The sequence below is a fragment of the Chlorocebus sabaeus genome, chromosome 9, assembly GCF_047675955.1.
Source record: "Chlorocebus sabaeus isolate Y175 chromosome 9, mChlSab1.0.hap1, whole genome shotgun sequence".
In the NCBI taxonomy this organism is placed as follows: domain Eukaryota; kingdom Metazoa; phylum Chordata; class Mammalia; order Primates; family Cercopithecidae; genus Chlorocebus; species Chlorocebus sabaeus.
This window is the reverse complement of record NC_132912.1, coordinates 74473614-74487958: the sequence shown is the minus strand read 5'-3', so window position 1 is coordinate 74487958 and position 14345 is coordinate 74473614. Positions and strand designations below refer to the sequence as shown.

The 14345-nt window shown below is 35.1% G+C and overlaps 1 protein-coding gene across 3 annotated transcripts in view; it reads right to left on the bottom strand.

Annotated features, from left to right (window-relative positions):
- The window catches only part of CTNNA3 (catenin alpha 3), a 1853344-nt gene that overhangs the window by 180927 nt on the left and 1658072 nt on the right, over positions 1-14345 (bottom strand). The window lies entirely within an intron of this gene.

The following is a 14345-nucleotide window of genomic DNA, read 5'->3' as shown; positions in this document are numbered from 1 at the left end:
TGATGGTAACACCTATCCTACATCAGCAGCACTAACAATACAATCAGTGTGTGCAAGCTAAATCCATATGGTCAGAACACACACCAACATTAAATAAACAAAACATAATTCTTCTTGTCTTCTAAATGTGAATTTGGAGAGGGAAACATCTGGATTAGAAAGGCACTTAGCAGTAGACAAGGCTTTTTCAAGTAAAATTCCATTCAGGCACTAGAAATAAGACCCTCTGCTCAAGAGGCAGCAGCTGACACATGAGCCTCACTTAGTACTGAGACAGGATATAGATGAAACTGTGTCTATAGACGAGCACAAAAGGAAATTAAAAGTAAGACTTCAATTAGTTAAGCTTTCAAAGGTAAAACTCGAGGGAATTTGGAGGAATCTTTCAGAAAGATATATTCCAGTTTTACTGCAGACTCCACACAAACGGCTCTCAGACAAGTCACATCTATAGTAATTGGAAACATTTTCGAAGTAAAAGACGACAGACCATGGTTTTTGCCAAAGGTTCTTAAGCATGGGCTTTCATAGGCCTGTGAATTTTTTTTTTTAAAGTAGCAGAATAAACATACGTTTACAAATTATTTTATTTTAACAAGTAAGGGCAATAAAACATACACATTTAAAACAAAAAATAAAAAAAGGAAGAAAAAAATTTATCACAAAAAACTTATCATCCACTATCACTCTTCTTTTATTAAAAAGAATATTTTAACTTCAAAATTAGGAAGGACTCAGTAGAAAAGAACGATCTTTCCCAAGAAAGAATGGCTGTTCCTGTGGTTGGTTTTACCTCTCCCCTATTCCGCAATCACAACCTCATTGTTAACTTGGCAATCTCTTGGAAGATTTTTGTTACTCACGACTGATGTGGGAGGTGTGCGCTACTGGTGATAGAGTAGTAAGAAATTATTCAGGCAGTTAGTGAGGGTGACACAGTTCTTGGTAGAATTTTCTTTTAATAAAAAGCAACCCCCAAATCATTTCTTTTCTGATAGAAAGCAGCCTGAAAAATCAAGCTGCAAGCATAGATAAGCAAGCTGGAAGCTTGCATAGGTAAATGGCAGCAGCTGTACCTGGAAGCTACGTACATCCAACATGGCGGTTCCTTCTTCCCTTTCCTTGTCGCCACATGTGCAGGTGTCATGGCACCAGCCAGGTAAAACCTTATCTACATAATAAAAGGTTTGTGGACTATGTAAATAACACACTTGGTCAAACCAATACCCTGGGCCCATGTAAATCAAACACCGTCTTCTCAAGTCCCTCTATAAAATCGATCTCATCTCACCCCAAACCCGGAAACACACTTGGTCATCCCCTTTCTCTGCATGAGGAAGCTCTCTCTTCTTTCTTTTGCCTATTATACTTTCCGCTCTTAAACCCACTCCGTGTGTGTGTGTCGGCGTCTTTGTTCTTCTTATCGCGAGACAACAAACTTTGGCTATTTGCCCAGACAACGATGTCGCTTCACTGGCATCTACTGCTTAGAGACCAGAGATGCTGCTAAACATTCTACAATGCACAGGGCAGCTACTACAACAAAATATTGTCTGGTCCAAAATGTCAACAGTACAAGGATAGAGAAACCCTTCCCTACACTGACATTTTAGCTAAGGACCAGTGGACATTTTGGCTCAGACTGACCCTCATGTAAGCTAACCAGTTTACAGAGCCAGTGATCTCTGGAGGGCTTGTCTGACTCTTTTGTTTTCAATCATTTTTAACAATAATCATCAGCAGTAGAACCGCAGTGGTGAAATTCTACTCTGTCAATTAGAACTAGCCTGAAAAATTGTCACTAAAATCTATTCTGCAATTCTATCACTTTGACATCAATCCCATTGGCTTACTAGTTTGTATCTGAACTTCAGGGCATCACACTTAGTCTAGAGATAGTGCTACTATTTGGAAATGAAAGAATATTTAACCAGTTTGAGTCAAGAATTAGTAGCCTCTATCAAAAGATAGAAAACATAAATTTCTTCTTACAGTGGGCTTTAATAATGTATGCTTCATGAAATATTCAGTAAGAGTATATATACTTTCTATTAATGTAACTTTTTAAAGATTAAGAAAATCAAATGGATTAACAACCATGGCTCATTCTAGATAGTAAAATTATAGATAGCTATTTTTTCCTTATGTTTATTTGAAACATTTTGGTCTATAAAATTATGCACAAACTCTCAGTAGTATGGTAGGCTTCTTTTTCCCTCTGGACTTTCATACAGAATACCTTTGGTTTTATAAAATATTGTTTCATATACCAAAGACTTTGAAAGCAGTATTTTATGACTATTCTTGTAGGCTACATATATATGTGCCATTATTTCTACAAATTACATTGCCAAATGAGATCATATTATGTACACTGTTTTGTTTCTTATTTTTTAACATTATAAAGTATATCAGTGTCTGTATAATACAGATTCATCACATTTTACAACTCTTATTTCATGATAGAGATCTGGTATCATTTATTTACATGTTATTTTGTATTTATGTAGATATGTATGTAGATAGGTAGGTATTGTGTGTGTGTGTGTGTGTGTGTGTGTCTTTGTATACTGAGTGGTGAATATCTTTCTGCAGTTCTTCAAATGTATCTGGAGCAAACATTCTAGAAGACAAGAGAATGCACTTTTATAAAGGTTTTCAATGCTTACTTCCCAATTTCCCTGCAGACAGCTTACCCTAATTGATATCTCCACAAAGTGTTTGAGTATCAATTTTCCATAACAACTTTCTGACAATGAATATTAACAATCTTTTTATTTCTTTTTCAAATGTTATCAGAATATGATATTTCATTGTTGTTTTCATTTGCATTTGTGTAATCTCTGATGAGATGGGACAACAATTTACATACTTATTATAAATATACATGTACTCTTTGTGAATACCTTGTAATGCCCAGTTTTCTGTTGGCCGGGGTGGAAAGTGGGGTGAGGAGTCATTTCTTCTTATTAATTTGTGAAAATCTATTTCTATTAATATATAAACATTTTCTTATATAATTTGTGATTATTATCCACTAAAATGGATATTTGTCTTTATTTTGTGTTTTGTTTGTTTGGGTTTACTTTTTTTATTTTGTATTCTTGGCAGTAAAATTTGCCTGCCTTTTCCTTTGTTTCTGTCGTTGGTATCACATTTAGAACATCCTTTACCATCCCCAAATCACAAAAATAAATATTTACTCTTTTTTATCTAGTACACATAGGGCCCTTTGTTGTTGTTGTTGTTGTTGGAACTCGGGAGCTGAAGATTGCGTTAGTCATATTGTTCAGTTCATTGCACACTATCACTCTTGGTAAATAGAGGGTCTTCCTGCCCCTAACCAAATCTCTCTTCTCTCTCTCTCCCTCCCTCCCTTTGCTCCTTCCTTCCTTTCTTCCTTCCTCCCTCCCTCCCTCCTTCCCTCCCTCCCTCCCTCCCTCCCTTCCTTCCTTCCTTCCTCCTACATACTTTTGTTTATTCCTATTCCTTGTGCCTTGTTCTCTATTCCCTCCCTGCAAATTAAAACATAAACTGTTTTTTAAAATCTATTCTGGTTTGCCTTTACCTTAGATAACTTACATTTAATTCACTGCACAATATGAATCCCTTATGATTAGAAGTTACTGTTCTTTATAAACACTATATTTTAATAGAACAGACCATGTGTTAGGCATCTACTTTGTTTTTACCACTATACAAGATCCTTTATATGCATTATTTCTAATTATAATATTACAAGGTAGGTATTCTCTGAGTTGAAATATAAGGAATCAGTGTCTCAGAGAAATACACATATTACTAAATGTCATACAGTCACTAATATAAAGGGCCAAGATTCATCTCAGGGATGGTGACCCTAAGACCCGAGCACTCTTGGTACCTCTTACAAAAATAAGAGCAAACAGAAGCAAGCGAGTTCTGCATATTTTTAGAAACTATATTTGAAAATGAAATCCTTTTTCCTTGCAACACCATTTTATATTATTTTAGGAAATTTTAGTAACATCATCATTTCAAAGAACAACACGAATCTAATGCTACATTCATGACTATATAATTGCAAGCAAATGGATTTAGGCATCTGGTGTAATAACAGCCCTGACAACATAGCACTTCTTTTCTTCTGAGCTGCAGTTTGAAACTGGACCAGAGTAGGCACGTGGCTCAAGAGCTACCCATCTATAAATTAACTAGAAACTCATGAAAGGATCCCATGTAAAGGACTTTGTACATAGGAGGAAATTTATTTAGCTTGGCCAATCAGACTGGCTATCCCCAGAAACATTTCTGAAAAATCTGAAGAGAACTAATTAGGAAGGTGAATGTTGCCAAGCTGCAAAAATAGCAGAGATGTCATAAGTGTGAATCCACTCAACAAATAATGATGACAACAGTGATAGTGGTGGTGGTGGTAATGATTATGATGATGACAGATATTTTTTATCACTTAATGATACATCATTCCTTATAAATATTAACTCCTATAAGCTCCATGATAACCCTGTGATGTGAGTATGTCCATTTTAAAAATAAGTAAGCAAAACACAGAAATGTTCAGTAACTTGCTCAATGACAACAGTTAGTATGTGGCAAAGTCTGATTCAAGAATAGGAGTCTAGCTCCAGAAATTGTGCTCTCCTTTAAAATGGTCTTAGCATCAGAAATGAGGAGACATGTTTGAAGGTTGACTTTTTCTAAAAGCTCTGTTTCTTACAAGTACATGACTATTACATAGCTGATGACTTTACACTCAAGGAAATGCTTCTATTATATGTTTGCTCATATTTACATGGGATTTCAGCCAAGGTTTAGATGTATAGAGAGTGCTATATAGCCTATACAACTTATAGATTAGAATATATTAGAAATACATGCTCACATTTCTAAAAAATAAATGCAGGTTAGAAATTACTCACTGATTAAAAACATGAATATAAAAGGACTATCTCGGTTATGGTGCTTTCACAGTACAAAGGTAATTTTTAGAATATTAGAAAGCATGTAAAAAAGGGCTGCATTCGGCTTCTTTTCCTGCTACCTTACCCATTACAACACACACACTGTCTTTAGTAGGAAAAGATGTAAGTACATTTTTTTTTAAATCGGGGACTAATAATTCAACAATATGTATACATGTTCAATTTCCAACATAAATGAAATAGGACTTTTTCAATGATGACATTTAGGGCAGGAAAAGCAGAGACATACTTGGTAGCCAGATGTCTACCACAAACACCTCTAAACCTACAAAGAGAAAGAATCATCTGAGTACTTTAGCCTCAGAACATTCTTCCAAACGTGCATCGTCTGAGTAATTATCTACTAAAATACTATTTTTGAAATATAGGAGTTACCCTATTTATTCTGTAGCTATATTATAATTGGTTGGATTCAAATGCCGTATCTGAAACAACCCCACTGCCCCAAAATTTTCTGCACAGGTCTCTTCTCCCAAAGCACATATATGGTTAACACCGTTTATTTATTGACTCAATAAATATTTATAGCATATTTACTAGCCAGGCACTGTTCTAAGTGTCGGGGAATACATCATGGGAAAAAAAAAAAGAACATAAGAACTATTGCCTTCATTGAATTTACTGTCTAATAGGGAGACTAAACAAACAAGCAAATATGTAATATATCAGACAGTGAAGGTAATGTTATGGAAAAAAGTAAAGGAAAAATGGAAAGAGGTTATATGAGAGTTGGAAACAGAGTCACAGTTTTAAGTCGGGTGGTTAGTAGTGGCATTACTAAAAAGGTGATACTCAAGAGAACAAGTATGTCAGAAAAGAGGAGATTTGTTGGGGTATGAAGTCTGAAAATTGAAGGAAACCAGACCTTAAGACAATTCCTTGAGGAAAAATAATAATAATAATGGTCACCAAGTAATACATAAAACTTCACTGTAAGTTTAGAAGGTTGTAAAATTATAATATAAAGTTATGTATATGAGATAATTTCTAGTCGAACTGACATCTTTACTTGGTTTTTCAACTGACTTTTAGTCCAGTCATAGTCAAAATTAATTTCTGCTCTTTCACCATCTCCAGACTGCTCAATTCAGTCTCCTCCATATCAATATAAATAGTAAGTCCATCTTCCCCATTCTGAAGCCAAACCTTGAGTTGTCCCTGACTTCTGTCTCTCTCATTCTCAATATCCAATCTTTTAGCAAATTTAGTTAGTTTTACCTCTCACCATATATGCACAATCAACAACAACCAACCTCCCCATTTCTAAAATCCTGGTCTCTGTCTCCACCATTTTTCACTGCAATAATAGCAATAGTTTTTAAGTTCCTGCTTCCTCCTCTACCACTTCTCAGACTATTTTCAATACAGCATTCAGAAAGACTCATTTAAAATATGTCATATCATGATTCTTCTGGCTTCAAACCCCTCCAGTGGCTACTCATTCTACTCAAAGTAAAAGCCAAATGTCTTATGATGGTTTATACATCATAAAAGACCAGGCCTCCCTTTTAGTTTCAGACTTCCATTACTGCTCACTTCACTAACATTCACCTCCAAAAACATTTTCTCCTCAGAACTTCTCTACTTGCTATTTCTTCACTGTAAATGCATCAATGAGTAGAAAACTCTGTTTAAATAATGGATGGAAGGCTAGGTTCACTACCTAGCAAGTAAGTCACATATATCACAATATACCACTTAAATTCATGCCTTGGTGGCATTATAAACTACTACTAAAGATATAGAACTTTTGTTTTTTTGCCAATGTTATGAGGTGGAAAACTTGCATTTATGAATACCAAGGTTCTACTCTATAAATCAATGGAAGAGGAGAGAGATTTAGGCTTAAATCACAGAAGTTCTAATTGTTGCAAAAATATACTTGATGCCTATACCTTCTCTCACTCTAAAATACACTACATCATTGGTGATAAGAAAATTTTGACAATGGAAAAACTAGATTAAGAAAAACTGTAATAAAAAAGATCTTTTTAATTTTTAAAAATTATATACTAAGCAATTCAGATTAGTTATTGAACATTAATTTTTACATAGAACTTCCCAGCAACCAAAGCAGGGTGAAAATGTACATATTTTAATGAAATTCTATTTTCTGATAAGTAAGAGCATATTAAGATATTTGGTAAAAATCTTTCCCAGATTGAAATTTCAAGAAGCATTTATTAAAAGAACTCTTATATAAGAAGTTTTGGATACTATAATGTAGAGTGTTTTAAACTTTAATTTTCTCTGCCTAGATTTTTATACAGTAACTTATAAAATTAAAGAAATAACACTAAATTTAAATTTAAGTAAAGAACTTAAAGATCAAACTGCCCAAGTACACTACTTAACAATGGATAGAGATAGAGCCTAGTGAACTTGACATGTAAAAATCCAAAAGGAGTGAGTAAACTGTCCTTTAGACAGCTTTTCAGCAGAAGTTTTTGTTTTATTAAATCAATAGGGGCTAAAGTGTAAAGAAAGCTTTATGAGAGTAAAGGGAGTTGGGCTCATCTAGAAAAACTTTTGAAAGGAAGTGAAAAAGACAAAACTAGACCATTCTGACATGGAAAAATCAGGAATATAGGCTCAGGGAAAATCCTAACTCTCTGTCAGAAGCACAAGGATCATTGCAGCAAATAAAAAGGGTTTAGGATCTGTATCCCTTATATGGCCAGGAATAAAAAGGCACAGTGAAGGACTTTGGCAAACAAGCAGATCAATTAATATTTACACTAGCAAGTACTAAATTGAATATTTCAGAGTAGTGATCTAGCAATTTATAGTAAGATTTATCTGTCACAAGGAGTTACAACTGTTGGAAGAAAAAAGATAAAGAAATAAATTCATGTAATACCCTAGGCTCAATATATTAGAAACCTTGTGTGCTTTTAGGGCAAGATATCTTACAAAATAAAGCCTCTCCTTATGTTCTTTCCTATATGACGTGATTCACATATGAATCTGCTCTGTACTAAGTAGTGTCCTACATTCTGCAGGTGTAGTGCTAAAAGAAGACCACATATCCCCTGATCTAATGGAGTTTCAAATTTAGTAGGGAGGAAAATCCATTATATAGGAAGTTATACCGGCACAATGACTATCAAAATGTAAGAATCTCCACATGTAATGGATGATTATTGGAGGAAAACTATCTTGAACTTGGGTATCAGAGAAGGCTGGGCTAATCTGGAATCCTATTGATGAGCAGATACTGGTAAAGGGAAAGAGGTGGTGTTGTAGGAATTGTGTTTCTTACAGATAATGAATGGTGTGAGGGTGAGCCTGATGTCTGTAAGACCTGAGATTTCTACACAAGGAGGTAGCATTGAAGAGAAAGTGGCAAAATATAATGCAAATGAGAGCAGATCCTGAAGTTCCTTTACAGAGGGCATTAGGAGATTGGATTTCATGCTAAGGGCAAGGGGTGACACTAAGACCTAAAATGGCTTTTATGTATGATGACAGATGACAGATTTTTCACTTTGGAAATATCATGGGAGTTTAAGTATGAACACTGGAAGTTTACAAAACTGATGGCAGGAGACAAGTTAGGAACATACTGCAGAAATCTAGGTGAGAGGTACCAGTGCCTGAACTAGAGGAGGGACCAAGATGGCATGAATGCTCCCCTCTGCTTGAAAATGGCTTTCTCCAAGTTGTAAACCTATCTCCTATTATAAAGAAAACATTTATTAGAAGTTTTACTATTTCTTTGGGTAAAGCCAATTAGCAAACTTGATGGCCTATAATCCCTCTCACCTCTTCTCTGAAAAATCTTTGTTTCAGCAGACTTGAGCTCAGAATGAGTTCTAGCCTTTGTTCCATTGCAAAAGCCTTGAATAAAGTCTTCCTCTCCTATTTAACTTTGGTGCAATTCTTTCTTGACAGTGGTGATAGTGGAGGTGGTGAAAAATGGAGAAGTTCAGAAAATACTTAGAAGAGAGTAAAACCAGAATATGTCTATGATTAGCTATAGGAAGACTCAAAAACTATTCCTGAGTTTAGATTTGTGCAACTGAATGTACAGAGGTGCCTTAAGGAATGTAAGAGTTTGAGTAGATTAGTGGATTAAGGTGGTGCATTTGGGTTTGGAAACAGTGAGATCCACAGATGCCTGTGATTATTTCAAGGAGAGGAAATTTGTAGGCCTCCCAATATATGTAGTCAGAGCTGAAAAGATAGGGCTAGACTAGAATCATGTGCCTATATATGATATTTGAAATCTTGAGATTATGTGAGAATGTCTAAGAAAAGTAGGAGGAAGAGCTGGGGGATTCTAGGGCTTAGATCAGAACTCTAATAAATCCTAATGTTCAAAAATAGATAGAGGAAAAAGAAACCATGAAAAATATGAAAAAGATCACCCAGAAAGATAGGAGAGCAGAGTTACTGCCAAACATAAAATTGAAATGATAGAAACCAATGATGAGAAAATGTATTGCCTGCTGTGTTGCTGCTGATTAATGTAATTTTATCTAGATTTATTCAAACTGATTTTTATAAGCCAAATTAGATCATGAAGATGGTAATGAGGTCATGTGTCCCAATATTTTGCAAGGTAATTCTGTACAAATTTGAGTTATTGAGAGTATATTCTGATAATGATTATGGCCTATTAAAATGTTTTTAATTTTTAGAGTAAACCACTCCTCCATGGAATTTTTTTTCTACTTTCATAGTGAAGGATATTCAGCTAACTGCATGTAAACAAGCAAAAGTGAGGCAGGTTTTCCTACCTACAACATACAGTTTACACGGCTTTTTTTTTTTTTTTACACTAAGAATCATCGCTAGTATTTTAAGATGTGATATGTTCCAGTTCATCTGTTGATATTGACGTTTTGAGGTTGTGTCCAGTAACCTAGGCAACTGTTCTTATTTCTGTCCTAATTTACTTCTATTTATAGAGCTTGTATAGATTCAATGGCCCCAGAGATTTTCTCTAAGGCAGGGCAGGTTGACAAACTGTATGCTCTTAAGTGAATATAATGTTAAACATATGACAGACCTTGGTCATCAAGCAAAGACTGCATATTACAATTTCTGTAATTTGGGGTAATCAGTATATATGATGAATAACGTATCTTTAAAAAGGTAGTGTAACCTGGTCACAATGAAACATGAAACGACTATTGTTGAAATTACAATATTTAAATGTTTTTTTTTTAAATTTAATTTATTTATTATTATTAAACTTCAAGTTGTAGGGTACATGTGCACAACGTGCAGGTTTGCTACATATGTATACTTGTGCCATGTTGGTGTGCTGCACCCATCAACTCGTCATTTACATCAGGTATAACTCCCAATGCAATCCCTCCCCCCTCCCCCCTCCCCATGATAGGCCCCGGTGTGTGATGTTCCCCTTCCCGAGTCCAAGTGATCTCATTGTTCAGTTCCCACCTACGAGTGAGAACATGCGGTGTTTGGTTTTCTGTTCTTGTGATAGTTTGCTAAGAATGATGGTTTCCAGCTGCATCCATGTTTTTAATGTTCTATTCATTAAACTCAATTCTAGCAATTTGAACTAGCAGCTTCAAATATCCTAAAATAAAAATCTTGCTTGGTCTAATTCAGTGCTGTTAAACAAATTCCCTTTCTCACCTCTCACTTACAAGACACTATAATCAAAGTTTAAGTTGTGGGAGACAGAACAAAACCTTTGATTTAGTATTTAGACCTTACTGGATTTCAAGTTATATAGGCGGAGGAAAGAATGACTGTAGAATATTTCCTCTTGGACAGGGGCAAAGAAAGAAGAGGTGATTTTAAATGGCTGCTTGCAGAACTGTCTCCAACATGCACCCAATAAATATCAGAATGAGATGTATTTTTTCTCTTTTTAAAAAAATCATTATACATCTAGAAAAATTAAATGTTGTTTTTTCTTTTTTCATTTTCTTTTTCTTTTTTTTTTCTTTTTTGAGACAGTCTCTCACTCTGTCACCCAGGCTGGAGTGCAGTGGGAACAATCTCCACTCACTTCTACCTCCGCCTCCTAGGTTCAAGCAATCCTCCTGCCTACCCCTTCCTAGTAGCTGGGTTTACAGGTGTACACTGCCATGCCCAGCTAATTTCTGTATTTTTAGTAGAGATGGGGTTTCGCCATGTTGGCCAGGTTGAACTCCTGGCCTCAAGTGATCCACCCACCTCAGCCTCCCAAAGTGCTGGGATTACAGGCGTGAGCCACTGTGCCTGGCAGAAAAATTAAAAATAGAAAAGCTGGAGTCCTATATAACTTTATGAGAACTGACAGAGACAGAAACCAATGGATTACCAAACTACCAAAGTTCCACGAAGAAGAAAAACTCCCAGTGCAGAGCCAGGCATTTTAATAAACGATGAGGGAAATAAGAACTTGACAGCTATTGGGTCAACTTTTCTGTGATGTTGCATTAACAAGACTTGGTTTTTTAGATATCTATTTCAGTTCTAGCTTATTTATGTGAATATAGATTTACATAAACATGCTGGCATCATTAAGAATCACAATGCCTTCTTCCTTTTAATCTCTTAAAGCACTTCTTGATTAGTCCCCTTCTTAAGGAAAAAAAAAAAATTTCAGAAGACTTCTGATAGTAAAGTGTCAATGATGTCAAAAGCACTTAGTACCATCAAACGGGAAATCAAGTAGTCACATATCAGGAGACAGAGAGATTTGTATTTACAAAGCTCCCTGAGCTACTGAATAAAAAGTCAAAGCACATCAGGATCACACAAAGATCTGCACTTTTCATGCGATTCATTTTATAAAAATCAAAATTTATTGTTCATTTCCTATGTGCCACAAACCAAACAAGAATTTTCACATATCTAATTGAATCTTCAAAAACACCTATAAAATAGATATTATTATCATCATCATGATTTTACAGATAAAAAAATTGAAAGTTAGAAATGTAACTTTATGAATGTCATATGGATACTAATTGGTGGAACTAAGATTTGAGTCAAGGTTTATGTGACTCCAAAGTCCATCCTCTTGGCTTATACATTATAGCAGTTCTATAAAAGGCAAGTCATTTGCTCACCTATTCTATTCCCAAAACTCTCTTTCAATCAATTTTATGAAGAGCCTTTTTAAACCCACCGTTATTATCCAGGTAAGTCTGAGGAACTTTCAGCTGCCACCCTGCTGCAACTTAAATAATTTCCTAAGTCTTTACTATGACTGCTGCCCCATTGCAGAAAATAAAACAGGAAAAACTTCTAGAAATTAGAATTCTCGTTTTATTGAAATATCACACAGGACAACATGATGAGAGAATGACTAGGGAGCAATTGCCTTTGCTCTTCTGGATTCCGTGGTGGGAACTAACTTTGGATCCTCATCCTGCAGGATTCCCTGCTATATAACTCGACTTGCCTAATACTCCACTAGATCAAGGTGAAGTGACTCACTAAAAGAGACTGTCAGGGTCTGGGCATTACCAGGTAGTTTCTGAATGGTAATCAACAAACCGATTTTGCTATTGATAGAAGACTGCAGGATGGGGACACGTAGAAATTTGCAAGGTTTAAATATATCGGGTTTTAAGGTTTATGGTCTTCAGTTTCACAAATCTTCTTTCTAGTACAGCAGTTTATAACATCAACTCTATAATACTGGCTGTTGCAATAGTAGATCAATGATAATATTAAGGGATGATGAGACTATTCCAGTTTACAAGTATGCTGTACTGGAAAGAGAACATGTTTGAGGCCAAAAGACCTGATATTTGGTCCCAGTCAATACAACTTGCATAAACTACTTAAATTTTTTGTTTCATTTCCTGATTAGTAAAACCAAAAGGAAAATATAACAAAAAATAAGCTCCAGGGCTTTTTATAAATAAGCTACCAATTTGAAAATGTTCTATAAACTACAATGTGTTAAATAGTATCACGCACTGCTCTGTTTAAATAGAAAATAATGTATGTCTGTATGTCTGTGTATCATATAACATTTTAGGAAGCTTTTAGGACTTACAAAAATCTTATTAATACATTTAGAAATTTTATTCTCTTTAAAAAGTCTATTTTCATGTCTCTTTTGAATTTGAGTTTTTCAGATAAAAGATGCCTATTTTATTCTGGTTGAAAGCATGAACAGAATAAACAATGAGCTCTGTGAAGAATGTTCTATGAACCCGTATCAAACTCAAACTCCTGTGTCACTCCGGTATGCCTGATCACTGGATATAACCACATATTGGTGCAGTGAGCATTCCTGTTTAATAATTAAGATAATTACTGATTTCCTCTGCTCTTTCCATTGCCACTTCATAAGTCATGCATTATTGGTCATTTAATGTTTTGTTCTCATTGACCACAGACTCTAAATCATTATATGTGAGTTACAGACCTTTACAATGCCTAGTGGCATTTGCCACCGGTGACAACAATAATAAATGATGTTGAGCTGAAGCTAGGAGGAATGAAATACAGAAAGTAAAATGATAATAAATAACTGTCACTCCATTACTAAACAGTGCCTGGTTCTAGCACATGTTCAACACAGCAGAGTCTGCATAATCCAAGAACTAAAAAGGAATTTACTCTTTAGTAATAGCAACAACAAAAAAGAAATTCATTTACGCATCTTGTGCTGTGACCCTAAATTCCACACTGAGCATGGCACGAATATTTAAAGTGTTCTCAACAGAATCTCCTTCAATATCTCATAGTATCTTCTCAAAGTGAGAGTGCACGTGAAGTGTGCCAAAAGTTATACTCAGTCCAATGGATATGAAATTACAGCAATTATGGCTAGAATGTGACAATAATGTCTCAGATGGATATGAGACTGAAGACATAAATATCGTTTTATTATTATAAGGAGCATGAAACACAGATATTAGTATAAAGAATATGGGACTCAAGAATACAAGATATCTGGTAGATATTGTAAAACCTATCTAAATATAATGCTGGTTCTTGTTGAGTGATTTGGGTGGAGACCAAATTTGAGCTATCCTTTTCCTTGGCCATCTGTCTCATAAACTTAACTTATGAGAGTAGAATCTGTTGTAATAAGCTCACAAGGCAGATATAATGTAAGGGGTGTTATTGGTATCAAATCTTATACAATATAAAATAATTTCTCTTCAAAATGTAAAGGAAAATTTGTGTCTTCCCCTTGTCAGACAGCTGTGACACCCTTTGCTCTATCCTCTTTCTCATTCCATTAATGACACATCATGTTTATTGCTCTGGTGGCAGTCTATCTGTTGCTTAGTAAAGGACTTTTCCTAACTTTATTTCCTAAGTAAATTGACATGTGGCAATCACAGAAGGTCTCCGAGTCTGAAGACATAATCCTTTTAGCAGACAAGTTACATAAATCTGAGCCTTAGTGATCTTATTAGTAAAACTGGA